This window comes from Cavia porcellus, unplaced genomic scaffold (assembly GCF_034190915.1).
Source record: "Cavia porcellus strain 051 isolate PalLab524CR breed Dunkin Hartley unplaced genomic scaffold, mCavPor4.1 scaffold_21, whole genome shotgun sequence".
Classification (NCBI taxonomy): Eukaryota; Metazoa; Chordata; class Mammalia; order Rodentia; family Caviidae; genus Cavia; species Cavia porcellus.
This window is the reverse complement of record NW_026947504.1, coordinates 26,760,577-26,775,102: the sequence shown is the minus strand read 5'-3', so window position 1 is coordinate 26,775,102 and position 14,526 is coordinate 26,760,577. Positions and strand designations below refer to the sequence as shown.

The 14,526-nt window shown below is 39.0% G+C and overlaps 1 long non-coding RNA gene across 2 annotated transcripts; it reads left to right on the top strand.

The window, feature by feature from the left end:
* Positions 1–6,223: 6,223 nt before the first annotated feature.
* On the top strand, positions 6,224–14,126 carry LOC134471946 (uncharacterized). Of its 2 annotated transcripts, XR_010041708.1 has the most exons (3): positions 6,224–6,407; positions 6,953–7,143; positions 10,043–14,126. It is a non-coding gene; the product is annotated as an uncharacterized LOC134471946 (long non-coding RNA). The 2 variants fall into 2 exon arrangements; XR_010041707.1 differs by having other exon boundaries at positions 6,224–7,143.
* Positions 14,127–14,526: the final 400 nt, after the last annotated feature.

Sequence of the window (14,526 nt, the reverse complement as noted above, 5' to 3'; positions counted from 1 at the left end):
TCTGAAAGTGTAGATTGTTTTTTCTGTTTTTTTTTTTTTTTTGAAGAGGATAAAACCAAGCAAAATAGAATAAAGCTAATCAGAACAGAAGAATGAAAATGATGCAGGACTTCAAAACAAGACAATAGAAAATCAACAACGACTACCATAATGTCTCTTGTTTTCTTCAAATTAGCTATCCACACCATCAGACATAATAAAATCAAAACAAAACAATAAAACCAATCAAAACAAGACAACGTGTTACAAGACTTCAAAACAAGATAATAGGAAATCAACTACGGCTATCATAATACATTCTGTTATCTTCAAAAGAGCTGCCTATACCATCAGACATAGTAAAATCAAACAGCATAAGATAGAATAAAACCAACCTAACAAAACTATGAAAACAATACAGGAGTTCAAAACATAATAGGAAATTAACAATGGTGTCACCTTTCCTTTTTAGACATTTCCTCCTTTATCACTTTCATAATATTGATCGAACATTTTGGATCCTACTTACTCCTCTGGTTTTTAATGACAGGAGATAATATGACATTCATCCATATGAGTCCAAACCATTTTACCCAGAAGCATGATGTCAAGTTGCACCCATTTACTTACGAGAGCCTCAGAATTAGCCTCCTTTATAGCTGAGAGTCTTTCTATTGTATGAAAATATCATATCTTCCTTATCCATTCTGCTGTTGATGGACAAGTTACCCATGCTTTTTTCTAGTCTCCTGTCATGTGGAACAATTGTTTTCTCTCCTTTGACTTTCAGGTTATGAATTTCCTTTTAAGTTAAATGTGTTTCTTGTATACAGCAACATTGATGGAAATTGTTTCTTGACTCACTCTCCTCATGTTTCTTTTTATTGATGAATTGAGGTCATCTATATTAAGAGTTACAACTGGCATGCATTGGCTTGTTTCTTCCATGCTGGCCTCCTGCTGTTGGCTTTCCATGAAATGAAACCCTTCACTCGATTGCGTGCCCTGTTCGGTGATCTCCCTCTGCTACTATTTCTGGAAACATGGTCATTTTTATCTCTCTAGAATATCTTTTAATGCTCTTTGTAGGGTTGGTTTAGTACTAATGAATTCCTTCAGCTGTTCTTTTTATTATGGAAGTATTTTATTTTTCCCTCAATTTTGAAAGGTAATTTTTCAGGGTACATCAATCTGGTTTGGAAGTTATTTTCTTTCAGAATTTAAAACATCTTACTTTAAGCTTTTCCTGATGGTTTGTGTTGAGAAGTCTGCCATGATTCTGATGGCTTTTCTTATATAGTTGATCTGTTTCTTTTCTCTAACAGCCTTTAATAATCTCTTCTGTGCTGAATTTGTGGGATCTTGATTATTATATATCTGGGTGTAGATTGTTTTTGCTTATCTGTATGCCAGGTCCTTTTCTCATATTTGGGAAGTTTTCTGCCATTACTTCTGTAAATAGCCCTTTTATTTCATTTGTGTTGGCCCCTGATTTTTCACTGACACTTATCCCTCTTATTTTTCTTTGCATCATCTTGCAGCTATTGAATTGCTATTTCCTGGTTCCTTGTTATTTTTAAGAGATCTTTTCTATCATGATAACTAGCTTCAATCCTGTCTTCAAGGTCTGAAAGTTTATCTTGTCTCTTTTAAGCAATTTCTTCCCAGCTTTCGATGGTGTTTTTAATTTCCTGAATATCGCTTTGAATGTTTCACGCATTGTAATTCCTTCCTATATTATTCATTCAAGGTTTCCACCATTATCCTAAGCTCCTCCTTTTAAAATCTGTGTCTTCTTTAGATATGTTTAGCAATTCTTTCGCTGTTTTTGATTTCTTCTTTACCTGAGATATTATTTCTGATTTGATCACTTTTACAGCCTCATAAGGTTCTTTACTTCAGTTGCTAGTCTTTCAGAGATTTCAGGTTTTTTAGCTTCCGTCTTCTTCCAAGTCTGGGCTATTTCTCCCAGACTTGCTCTGTGTGGGCCAGAGGTCTGAAATTGCCTTTTGCTCCTTTATCTTGAAATTTTCCTGTGTTCCTTCCAACAAGCCAGTTGTGGGGTCCCACGCACTTCCCATATTGGCTGCCCCTCCACAGTGTAGGAGAATGGGCCAGGCACCTAGGTTTCTCCAAACCCAGGGAGGCAGTGGGGTGTGGGATAAGTTTTCTAGATCTGTGCAGCTAAATGGAGGCTTGCTGGATGGCCATGGGTGCGTGGTGTGGGGGCGGCTTCTTCACTCAGCTTGTGTGGCAACATATCGACTCCCCTGGCGGAAGCAGGCACACAGCAGTCATGTCTGTGTGAATCCCCCAGCCTGTGCTGGCTACCCATGAGAAGCAAGCATCTCTGTTGGCCTGCAGGTGCATGGGGCATGTCTGGCTGTTTCTCCCTGTCCAGGCTGGTTACCTGAGGGAAGTAAGCCTCCCCATGGCAGCATATGCACAGGGACAGTTCTGGCTGTCTCTCCCTGCCTGCACTGGTTCAAAAGTGTAGATTATTTTTTAAAATTCCAAAATTATCTCATGATTGTTTCCAGGGCTTTCCTCAGAATCAGTGTGGAGGTCTCAAAGTAGCATGGTCCCTCAAAATCACTTACTTAAAGTAATAGGGAAGGAACAGATGAAAGCCCCCTCATTTGTTGCATAATAATTTACCCAACAGTGTATTTACCTTTGGTACCTCAGTCTCCCCTTTCTGAAATTTCTGCTTGCTGTATGCCCCTTCCACATTTCCCCTACCAAGATGGATGTGGTGGCACACTCCTGTAATCCCAGAACTTGAGAGGCTGAGTCAGGAGAATTGTTTGCAAATTCAAGACCAGCCTAGGCTACAAAGTGAGCCCAAGGCCAGCCTGAGCTGCATAGGAAGACCCTGTCTTGAAAACACACAAAAAAAGAAAAAAATTTCCCTTACTGGCCCTGCTCCTGCTCCTCCTTCCACTCACCACTTCCCAGACTTAAGTAATCTGTACTCTACACACTTTCCGACCTCCCCAGTCTGCCCTTCCATATTTTACTGACTGTCTCCTTCTCCATGTTTGACAAGGTATTCCACTGGAAAGAATCTTTCAAACACCTTTGCTGAGGGGTTCACAGAAGATCATGATTTCCTGATTCTTTCTGACGATACAGTTATTGTAAAAGAGAACTAAAAATATTCTGTCTTTATCCATAGAATGAAATTCACGTGGCAGAATTCTAGACAAATATCAAAATGGAGGTCATCAAGAAAGCCTGAGCCGCAGCCTCACTGGAGCCGTTAGTGTGCCTTCTCCTACCACATAGACATCGCGGCCGAGCAGGGATTTCTCTGACTGAACAGCTAATGTAGCAAAGGTACCCAAATCAGAATAGTGGCTTAAACTGGACAAATTTGTTGCTTGTTCTGAAAAGAGCAGCTGAGTGAGGCATTTCCTTGACAGGAAGGTCTGACTGAGGAAGCTGTGCCACCGTCAACATTCAGTATGTTGGTCTTAGAATCCACCCTGGGAGCTGGAGGAGCAGGGGTTACCCATGTGGCAGGGTTGTACAGGACAGATTCAGAAGACGTTCTCATCATTCCACTTGTGTTCACTGCAAAATCTCACCCACATGGCCTTACCTACAGGCCAGGTGGGCTTAGAGATGTGCCTTCACTGTGACAGGAGGCAGAAGATAGAAAGAAATTTGGGGGGAGAATGATAGTCTGTGCCGTTAGGCTCAAGTGTAAATTTATATCATGATTTTTGTTATGGGACCACTTTCCCTCTTGTGGAAAATCAACATTTGGGCTCAAACCCAGGAGGATAAAATATTATTTTTGCCATAAACGCAGACATATTTGCTAGGTTAGGGTGAAAAAAAGGTGGAAGTTTAAAATTTGTAACCATATTTGCATACTAGGAATGACAGTACATTAAAATTTAGAATCTTCTAAATATTTTGAAGATATACTCCAAGGATTTTTTTTTTTTTTTTTTTTTTTTTTTTTTTTGGTACCAGGGATTGAACTCATGACCTCATGCTTGCCAGGCAGGTGCTTATGCCACTGAGCTAAATCCTCAGCCACTAGGATATTTTTGATATGCAAAGTTTAGACCTGGATTTAGTCTCATAAAGGCAATTGAGATAAAAAGTTAAGACAATTTTGCAAAAGAATGGATGGCAACTTTATAGTGGGTAGAGCCCAACTTTAGGCAATTATGAAACAAACTGATTTGTTATCCTCTGGTTAGAGCTTGACCAAAAAAGAAAAAAATGGAGTTTGGACTTAGGAGTAGGTCAAGGGGAGCTCCAAATATGTGAGGAGGGATCAGAAACAGTAATGTGAGCAAGACTGACTGAGCAGCGGACAGTAAGGATGCTTTCTTTACGTGGGATAAAACTGGTGCAGCTAAGAGCAGGGGCCATTGTCACCAAGTCTTACACGTTCCTTTTTTACACTCTGTCTTAGTTACATTTCTCTCGTTGCTGAGACAAAATACCTGACACCCAAAGAAGGAAATACCTGACCTTAAAGAAGGAAAGGTTTATTTAGCTCACAGTGTGCAGCATTTTTGGCTCATAATCAGCTAGCTCGCAGGCAGGCTGACACATGGCACCAGGCCAACAGTGCCTGGCAACGGAAGACAGCAAAAGCAGCAAGAGAATCTCCTTCTGTCCCTTATGTTATATCCAGGGGGCTGGGATTAGGTGGAGCCAATGCGATCAGTGGGCTGATCCAGCAGTCACCCGCCCTAATCCTAGCAGCCTGATCTCAGCATTGCACTGCACCACAAATCAGTCACACACTCTGGCTTCAGCAACTGCTGGAAAACCTCTAGGACTGCCTGAGGCTTTGGGGAACATCTTGACACAGACCATAACAGCTTCTATCTAGTTCTGTATTTTATCTTCAAGCTTGAAGGAAAGCTTTACTATTTCCTTGTCCTGTGAGTTGTGCTAAAGCATGAAGAGGAGTTGGGAAATAGGAGGAGAGCTAAAGTCTACACAGGGACACACAAAGACAGCAGCTGAAACTTCATGGGACACACAAACGGCAGTTAGAAGCAGCAGATGGCAAACAACAACTAATACAGATGTGCACTTTATGGCAGTCTTTGAGAATCATCTGAGGAAGAGAGTGGACTCCTGACTCATCTAATAGGAATTTGGTTCTTGCTTGTTCTGATGAGCACAGGGGGACAGAACCCTGAAGGCCAGTGAACGTGGATCACTGTTAAACAGACTGAAATAAAACATCAGTGATCCACACAAGACTGAGTGCAGCAGTGCAGTTACATAGGCTTCATGTAACTGCTGCCGCTAGCACAGACAGGAGCAACAAAGTTGTTAGGAAACCTTTCCACCAAGGAGATCCGGAGCTGGGCTTTGAGGCAGTGAAAAGTGAGAGGAATCAGGGCTCTCAGGGACAGCCAGGACACAGCCTTTAAAAACTGCAGGTTACTCCAGGCTTGCAGAGTTGGGCGTGTTTTTTCTTTGTCACAGAATTTATTCACAGAATTTCCTGATAATTTGATAAGACATGTTACTTTTCCTTACTCTGTTGTATTTTCTAGACCACAGCTTCCTTTGAATGTGCCCACTATTGGTGTGTGAATTCACGAATGCCCTCGACCCTGCTGGCTGTGTTCCAGGGCTGGGGTGGTCACCTCTGGTTATGAGCAGCCTCACTGGTTAATGTGGATGTGCAGAGACAATTTAGCACTTTCTGGATATGTTGCAAAAGCGAACATGGTGGCAAGCTCTGCAGCCTGCGTGTTAGTGAAGACAAGCACAGAGCCTTTAGATTCTAGACTGGAGATCAACTTAGAAGGCATCATCAAAGTCAGCATATTTGCTCTGATCCAACTTACCATTTCTTTTCCTCTCTTACACTATTTCTTCCCAAATGATATCACTAACGTGCTCTTTGCAGAGAGTTGAATAACCTAGATCCAAAGGTGGTAAGAATTCCTTATAACTCTTGGTAACAAGAGACAAACACATTTGCAACTGTGGTACTCAGGGAAAGCTCTACCTTAAGAGAAGGTGACTTGGGGCTGGGGATTTAGCTCAGCGGCATAAGCGCCTGCCTTGCAAGCAGGCAGTTGTGAGTTCAATCCCTGGTACTGATAAAAAGGAAAAAGACCAAAAAAAAAAAAAAAAAAGAGGTGACTTATGTGTGACCCTTGCAGGGGAAAAACAATGGACAGCAAATCAGAGGAACGCTGGTAGCAAGGATGAAGGGCTGGGGCGGGGTTTGTGTGGGAGGGAGCAGAAAGCTGTCAACAGTGGGAATGTGGCCTCATGTTTTCCCAGCCCCATGATTGCAGAAGGCACTCATGCCATGGGGACAGGTGTAAGTTCCCTGTTTTCTTCCTGAGGACACTGGACTGAATGAGCTCTGTAGGAAAAACATGGCAAGAGCACATGCAGGCTGAGAGGGACAGAATCTGCCTTTCCAGGTCTGTGCTTATATTTATTCTTCCTTTTCAATTTGCCACAGTATCCTTGATTCCAGCTGCATCCATTTCTCTTTTCATAAGCAGGCCTCGCATGAAGGAGTGCTCTGGCACTCTTGGGCCAGGAGAGGGCAGTATTTAGAAGCAATGAGCAAACTTCAGGGGCTAGCATTTCTGGGCCAAAGATAAACATACATACTGTGGAGGGATGTGTGTTTACTCCTGAAGTCGTATCGACTGACTCTTTCACCTTCATCCTCCCTGCCAGCATTTTGAAGGAATAATCTTAAATACGTGGGATATAGATTCCAACTTAGCTTCATAATAGGCTGTTTGGGCGGGTTTTCTGATAAAATGTACACAAAGCATACAATGCAAATGTCTAGACATTAACAGAAAATATATAGTTACTCAGGCAAAACACTCTGCTTGAAGTGTGTATGGCTTTATGGAATCGGAGAAATAGAATTCACATTCCATCCATTTTTTTAAAATAATGATACAAATTATTTAGTCACTTTCCTAATGTATTTGTTGAGATCTCACAGGAGCTACACAGTGCAGAGATAATGCTGATGACAGCAACTAAGAGGGATTCTGAGCGCTAAAGATGAATGATGCGGGCTTGAAAGAAGCTATCATTTTAAAGAAGAAAGAGAATACCCTAAAAAGGGAAAGTCACGAGGAAAAAGGCCACGTTACGTGGGATATGGCAATCTGACAGTGTCTTCATGGACAGGTATGTTTTAGTTAGATTAAGAAGAATTATGCTAAACATTTAGAGAAGAAATTAAAAATATCGAGGATTTGGCAGATCACAGAGCATGAGGCAGTAAAGAAAGGGTTTGGGGGCACGAACCTGACTTCATAAGCGTATAACCTGTGTTGTCTCTTAGAAGAGATTCATGAATAGTTCCATGTTTTGCTGATACTGTCATGAAGTTTTTAATAATGTCTCAGGAGACTCTATATTTTCTTTTGAATCAGATTCTGTATCACATAGTTGAAAGTCAGAGATATATAGAAGTTTGGGTTATGCAAAGCTAGAGAATACACAGAACTGTCTGTGGATGAGATGAACCATAATGACCCAAGAAGCCTGCATTTCTGGCTGTGTTTAAAGTACACAGGGTCATAATCCAGTGAGATTACTACGAGTGTTCTTCCAGGGAATGATGATTCGTCGGTGTTTTTTTTTTTTTTTTTTTTTTTTTTTTTTTTTTTTGTCTTTTTGAGACAGGGTCTCGCTATGCAGTTCAGGCTGGCCTTGAGCTCACTTTGTAGCCCAGGCTGGTCTCTAACTCGCAAGGATCCTCCCACCTCAGCCTCCTGAGTGCTGGGATTATAGGTGTGAGCCACCACACCCAGCTCAATTCGTAACTCTTAATCATGGTTTCAGTTGAGGCTGGGTGGAGGTGCTGGAAGAGGGATCCTTAGAGACAGTTGTTGGTTGATTTGTATCAATCAGGAGTAGGATGCCTTACTTGGGTTCAAGGGCACTTGGAGCTCACTCATTTCCCTTCTACACTGCAGTGCAGAATGTGGCGCACAGATGCAGTGAAGTGTCTGAACCTCCCTTAAACAGCGCTGTAGGCAAGCTGTAGATGGAGGAGAACTAGTCTCATTGGAAGCCACAGAGCCTGTTAGGCACCCCAGTGGAATAAAAATTGTTAGCCTTTTGCTTATTGCTTCCTAAATTTGGTGTCCAGCTTACAGAGATTTTTCAGCATTTCTCCCCAAACTATACAGTCTCTTAAGTCTATTCTAACAGTTGTTAATTTTTACGGTTAGCCCTTAATTCACCTGATATCTTACATATGGTGCAGAGTAAGTTCTACCTTTTCCACAGTGAAGTTTTCTGGTACCATGTATTAGTTACTTTTCCTATGCTTACACCAGTTCATTTGTGAATTTTCCAAGCTGACTGCTTTCCTATATCTGCAACTTCATTATGCTGTGTACATGACTTTACCTGGAGCATGTAGTCTGATATGGCCTGGCAAAAACTGAGTAAGATCTTTATAACATTTTTTCTTAGCTCTTTTTACTCATTTCTTCTTAGAGATATATTTTAGGATGAAGCTTATCAAATAATAAAAAATAATTATGCTAGCATACTGATTTGTATTGAATTAAGCTGATGCATTGTTTCTGAATTCTGTTCACCTACCCATACTAATTTGTGAGCTTTACCATAACTCAACCTTTCTCATTTTTTCTACTTCTTGTGGAACCTTTGTCACCTTTCTTTTCATACCAATGTTTTCCAGGGTGTTAGAGCAGTCGTGAATACATAAGAAACTGAGGGTTTTACCATCAGAAAAACTTTATAATCATAACATGTCTAAATACTAGGAGTCTATGTTCATTTCTTAAGTCTGTGTTGTTAAACTGAGTTATTTATTCTCTTAAGTGTTTTAAAAAAGATTTTGAAAGTTTTGCCTTATACCCTGTATATGTCTGCATCAATATGTCCTTCCATAGTAAAATACTTAAAATATAAAGCCACATGATATCAAATTCCAGACATTGTAAATCAATCTGTAATTGGAAAAGTACTTCTCATAGCTCCCCCTTTTTCAAAAAAACTAAAGCCTTCAGAATGCCCATCTCAGGAAAATAAGGAAATTCAGAAAGATGAAAATAATTTTTGTTCAGCCAGCTCACTTTTCCCACTGTCCAAGGCTAATCAAGGCATGTGATTAATAACACAGTGCCCCTCGGAACTGCATCCTGGGAAGTGTTTTAACTTACGCTTAATGAAAACCACTTGGCGGCAACTCAGCACTGTGGAGCATGGCTGTCTATTACCCTTGTTTATGCATTAGCATGAGTTTAAAGAATAGTTGTGCTGAAGGCTAAACTTTTTATTTCTTCTTCATCAGCTATTTTTCATCCAAACCTTAATCAAAAGACCAACAAATGTCACAGGGATGAAGTTAGTCAGCAAAAGGCAAATAGAAGCAGAGACTTAGACTCAGAGAGGACAGATTGGAGTCTCCTGAGAACACGGAGCCAGCAGGTGGCAATAAAGGCTGTTGGCATCCCACCGCAGTAGGCCCAGGATTGTACGGCCCAGCTTCTTCAGACATTGCTAAGGCAAACAATTCCAGTTACCTGTGGTCCCCTGTTCTCATGGAAGGCTCGGGATGGAGGAGGAAGAGTATAAGTGTGAACATAAAATAAAACCCAGAAGAGGGACTTTGCTTTAATCACCAAAGGCTCCTATTCACAAGGGATGTGTATATTCTTTAGGGAATGAAGCTCCATACATGATACTTCATGGTAATTTCTTTAGTGGGGAGGGATGATAATATTCCAATCATCAATAGCTTTCCACTTACTGGCAAATGTCTTGCCTAGACTCTTTGATGTGACTTACTAGCTCAAAAGAAGTCACTGAAACTCTTAAACTATTAGTAACCTCTGTGAAAAATGAAAGTTTAAAAATCCTAAACATTTTCATGAAGCTGGGAGAAAACTGAGACGTTCCAGACGGAAACTTCTCTAACTGGTCAGAAGTGTTTCCAGATCACACCAAAGTAAAAGAACAGATGAGTCTACAAGATATTTCTCAAAGATCTATCCCCAAGGAAGACAGATTTTTCCATTTTATTTGTTTATTTATTTACTGGCAGAGCTACCGGTTGAACCGAAGGCCTTCACTCTGAGGTGCATCCCACTTTTATTCTTTGAGAGAAGATCTCATTAAGTTGCTAAATTGTCCAGACTGGGTTTTAAATTAAGATCCTCCTGCCTCAGCCTCTTGGAATGCTGGGAAAACAGGCACATGCCACCGTGCTCAAGGAATTGTATTGTTCTTAAAGTACTGTTGATAGAAACCTAAGAAACTTTAGAGCTTACAGCTCCAGTTAAAATCCCACCTCCACCATTATTATCATAGTGTCTTGAATAAACCGTTTGTTTTCTGTGCCTTGGCTCTTTATTACATGGGATAGAAAATGTTAATATTTACCTCATATCTTGGTGAGTGACAGAAATAAAGCACTAGAAACAGTCCTGCTACGAAGAGGTACTTAACAAATACTGCTTATCACGGTAAAGACAGGCAGTGACTACTCGGCTTCTTTGCCTTTCCCCAGGTTTCCCGTCTTTGCTTCGGGCTGTGTGCCTAAGTAAATGCCATGATTGACGCTGCAGAAAGAGCCAGGCTCCCCCCACACTCTGCCCCAGTGCAGGAAAAGAATTTGCAGCCTACATGTTCCAAATGATCTAGCTCCGAGATGCAGGAGCTAAACCCACATAGCAGTTGGCTGAGAAAGACAAATTTGTGTTGTGTTAAGTCACTGAGACTTCAGGACCGCTCTGTTACCACAAGGCAGTTTCACTGTGTCACAGGAAATACAAGACTTTACCTTCTGTGTTTCTCTGTTTGTATTTTAAAGAAGACTAACAAAATCCTAAGATAATCTAAGCAGCAGAACGTGTAGTTTTTAATAATCAAAATTCAGTCTCCGTGAAGAGTAGTACTTGATGTGTATCATATTCACCATTTAAACCGCCTCAGTACCTAGAATAGCTTTGGGCACAAAGTGAGTGCTTAAGTATGTATTTTTGTGAAAGTGTACATATTTTTAATACATAGGACACTGCATATATATTTTTTTTAATTTTAGAGGAAAAAGATAAAATTTCACAACAAAATAGTAGAATTACAATAGTTAATACACTGCATCTTGTTATCTTTAAAGTTTGCTCAAAGTACAAGATATGGGCATAAAATTTCTCCAATTGATATTAGCACAAACCGTCCTTTTTAATGAACTCAGAGACCCGACTAGTAAAGCTAACTTGCATTTACTTTCTTTTCCCTTCCTTCCTTCCCCTGTTCTAATGCTTTATCCCTTTTGAACAATTTTTCCCCATTTCAGTATCTATTGAACATTTTAGACCTTTAATCCATCAGTTTCTCACACTGGGGAGAAAATGTAATGTTTACACAAGTGAATATGATTTATTTCACTTATGAGTATGGTCTCAAACTGCAGGACAAAAGTCTCCGGTTTATCCTTCTTTATAGCTGAATAGTATTCTATTATCTACAAAAAACACATCTTTTTTTTATCTATTCTACAGTTGATGGACACTTAGGTTGTTTCCAAGATCTGGTTATTATAAATTGTGCTTCATAAACATGAGTGCATATATATCACTGTGGTGTGATGTTTTTAATTCTTCTGGGAAAACACAGAGGGAAACAGTTGAGTTGAATGGAACTTCCAATGCTAGTTTTTGAGGAATCTCCACACTGATTTCCACAGTGATTGTACCATTCTACATTCCCCCCAAAAGTGGAGAAAGGTTCCTTTTTCCCCAAAGTCCTGTCAACATTTTTAAGGTTGATTTCTTGATGATAGCCATTATTTCTGAAGTGAGGTGAAATCTCATTGTTATTTTAATTTGCATTTTTTTTTTTGTACCGGGGATCAAACTCGCAACCTTCGGCTTGCCAGGCAGGCTCTTATGCCGCTGAGCTAAATCCCTAGCCCAAATTTGCATTTCTTGAGTGACCGATGATGTCGAAATTTTTTCATATATTTATTTGCTATTTGTATTTCTTCATCTGAGAAGTGCATATTCATCTCAGATGCCCACTTTTGGATTGGGCCTTTGAATTTGGGGAGGGGTATGATTTTTTTTTCATTTCTTTATTTTCCAGATAGAAATCCTTTGTCTGAGGGCCAACTAACTAAAATCTTACCCCAGTCCATGGGTTTTCTTTTAATTCTATTGTGATTACTTTTGACGTGCAAAAGCTTTTTAATAAGATGAGATTCCAGTTGTTGATTCTTTGAAATATTTCCAGGGCAGTCTGGGTTTCGTTCATGAACGCTCTGCCTACACCTTTATCTTCAAAATTTCTGCCTACTTTCTCTTGCAGTAGAGTTAGTGTCTCTGGTTCATTATTTAGATCTCTCGTCCATTTTGACTTTAGTTTAATGCATGGTGATAGACATGGGTCTAGTTTTAGTCTTTGGCAAGTAGAGACTCTGCTTTTCCAGCACCACCTGTTAGTCTACCTTTTGGAAACAATTTGCCAAAGCAATTAGACAAGAGAGACAAATAAAAAGAATACAGATAAGAAAAGAAGTTAAGTTATCAATATTCGCAGATGGTATGATGCTCTATATAGAAGACTCCAAAAGCTCTAGCAAAAGATTTGTAGATTTAATAACCAAATTCAGTTTTATAGCTGGATACAAAGTCGAGACTCAAAAATCAATAGGATTTCTGTACCCAAATGACAAATTTACTGAGAGTGAAATTAGGAAAGTATTCTCTTCACAATAGCATCCAAAAAAAAAAAATGAAATACTGAGAAATCAATCTAATAAAGGAAATAAAAGAGCTATATATTGAAATATATAGTATTCTGAAAAAATCAATCAAAGAGAATGTCAGAAAATGGAAAGATAGCCCTTCTTCATAGAAATAGCAAACATTGTGAAAATGGCCCTACTCCCCAAACTGTACACAGATTTAATGAAATCCCAATCAAAATATCATTAATATACCTTGCTGAACTAGAGAAAACATTCTTAAAATTTATTTTGAAACAGAAGAGACCTAGAATAGTAAAGGCAATCCTGGACAGCAAAGACATAGCATCATAATCCAAGACTTGAAATTATACAACAAAGCTACAGTTGTACTGGCATGGTCCTGGAAAAACAAAACCAAGAAACAGACCTGAGAATCAATGGAATGGAATAGAAGATGCAGAAACAACACCAGCCACAATCAGCCGTGTTATCCTTGACAAAAGTTTCAAACATGCATACATTGTAGATTGTGTGAGATATCCAAGTCATGGTAATCAATAGAATGGAATAGAGGATGCAGAAATCAACCCACACAACTATGGCTATCTGCTTGTTGACAAGGGGACAAATATATGTTAGTAAAAAGACAGCTAATGATACTGGGAAAACTGGATATTCATATGTAGAAGATGAAAACTAGATCCTTATCTCTCACCTTGTACTAAAACAATATCAAAATAGATCAAAGACCTAAGTATAACCCTAGTGTCTGGTCTTGAAAGCCCTCAAGGTTCTCATTCTTGTATTTTGATTTTATACTATTTTGATGTGTATTAACTTATTGTGTGTGAAAATATGGACAACTATTTTGAAGAAAACAAGATATTACAGTAGCCATTATTGATTTCCTGCTGTCTTTTTCTGAAATCCTGTGTTATTTGCATTGTTTTACTTTGCTCTGCTTTGTTCTGTTTTGTTTTGTTTTAGTTTGGTTTGGTTTGCTTTGCTTTATTATCTTTAAAATTTAAAAAACCTGAAAATTTGAAATTGCTAGAATAAAATATAGGAGAAATACTTGAAGCCATAGGCATAGGCAAAGACCCCCTGGAGAGGATCAAGGTACTACAGGAAATAAAATATCAAGAATCAGTCAAATAAGATAGCTAATATGATTGTACTACTATGATTATTAGTTCATGGAAAGAAAATGTGCTTATGTTGTTTGATCTGGTTTACATCCCTGTATCTTGTAATCTGAGAAACTATTTCAAAGACAACAATATGCAATACAGTAACCATTGTTAATTCCCTATCATCTTGTTTGAAATCCTATATCATTTTTATTGTTTTGTTCTTACAGTTTTGTTTTCTTTTAATCTCTTTTAAAAAAGAATCAATCAATGAGGTTACAATAAAGGGAACAATTAACCAACTAAAATGAAGGGAGGAAATTTTTGTTCACAACTAATATTCAGAATATATAAGAAACTAAAAGCACTTAACATCAACAAAATAAATATCCCAATAAATAAATGGACAAATGAACTGAGTAGCTACTTATCAAAAAAGTACAAATATCCAATAAGTGTATGAAAAAAATGCTTCACAACTTTAACCATTAAAGAATGCACATCACAACTACACTAAGATTCCATCCCACTAGTCACAATGATTTTCATCAAGAACATACACATAAAACTAAATGCTGATAAGAATTCTTCTATGCTGTTGGCAAGAATGTAAGTTAGTACAACCATTACAGGAATCGGTGTGGAGGCTTATAAAAAACTAATAATTGAGCTGCTATTCGATTCTACTGTACCACCCCAAATCAAAGT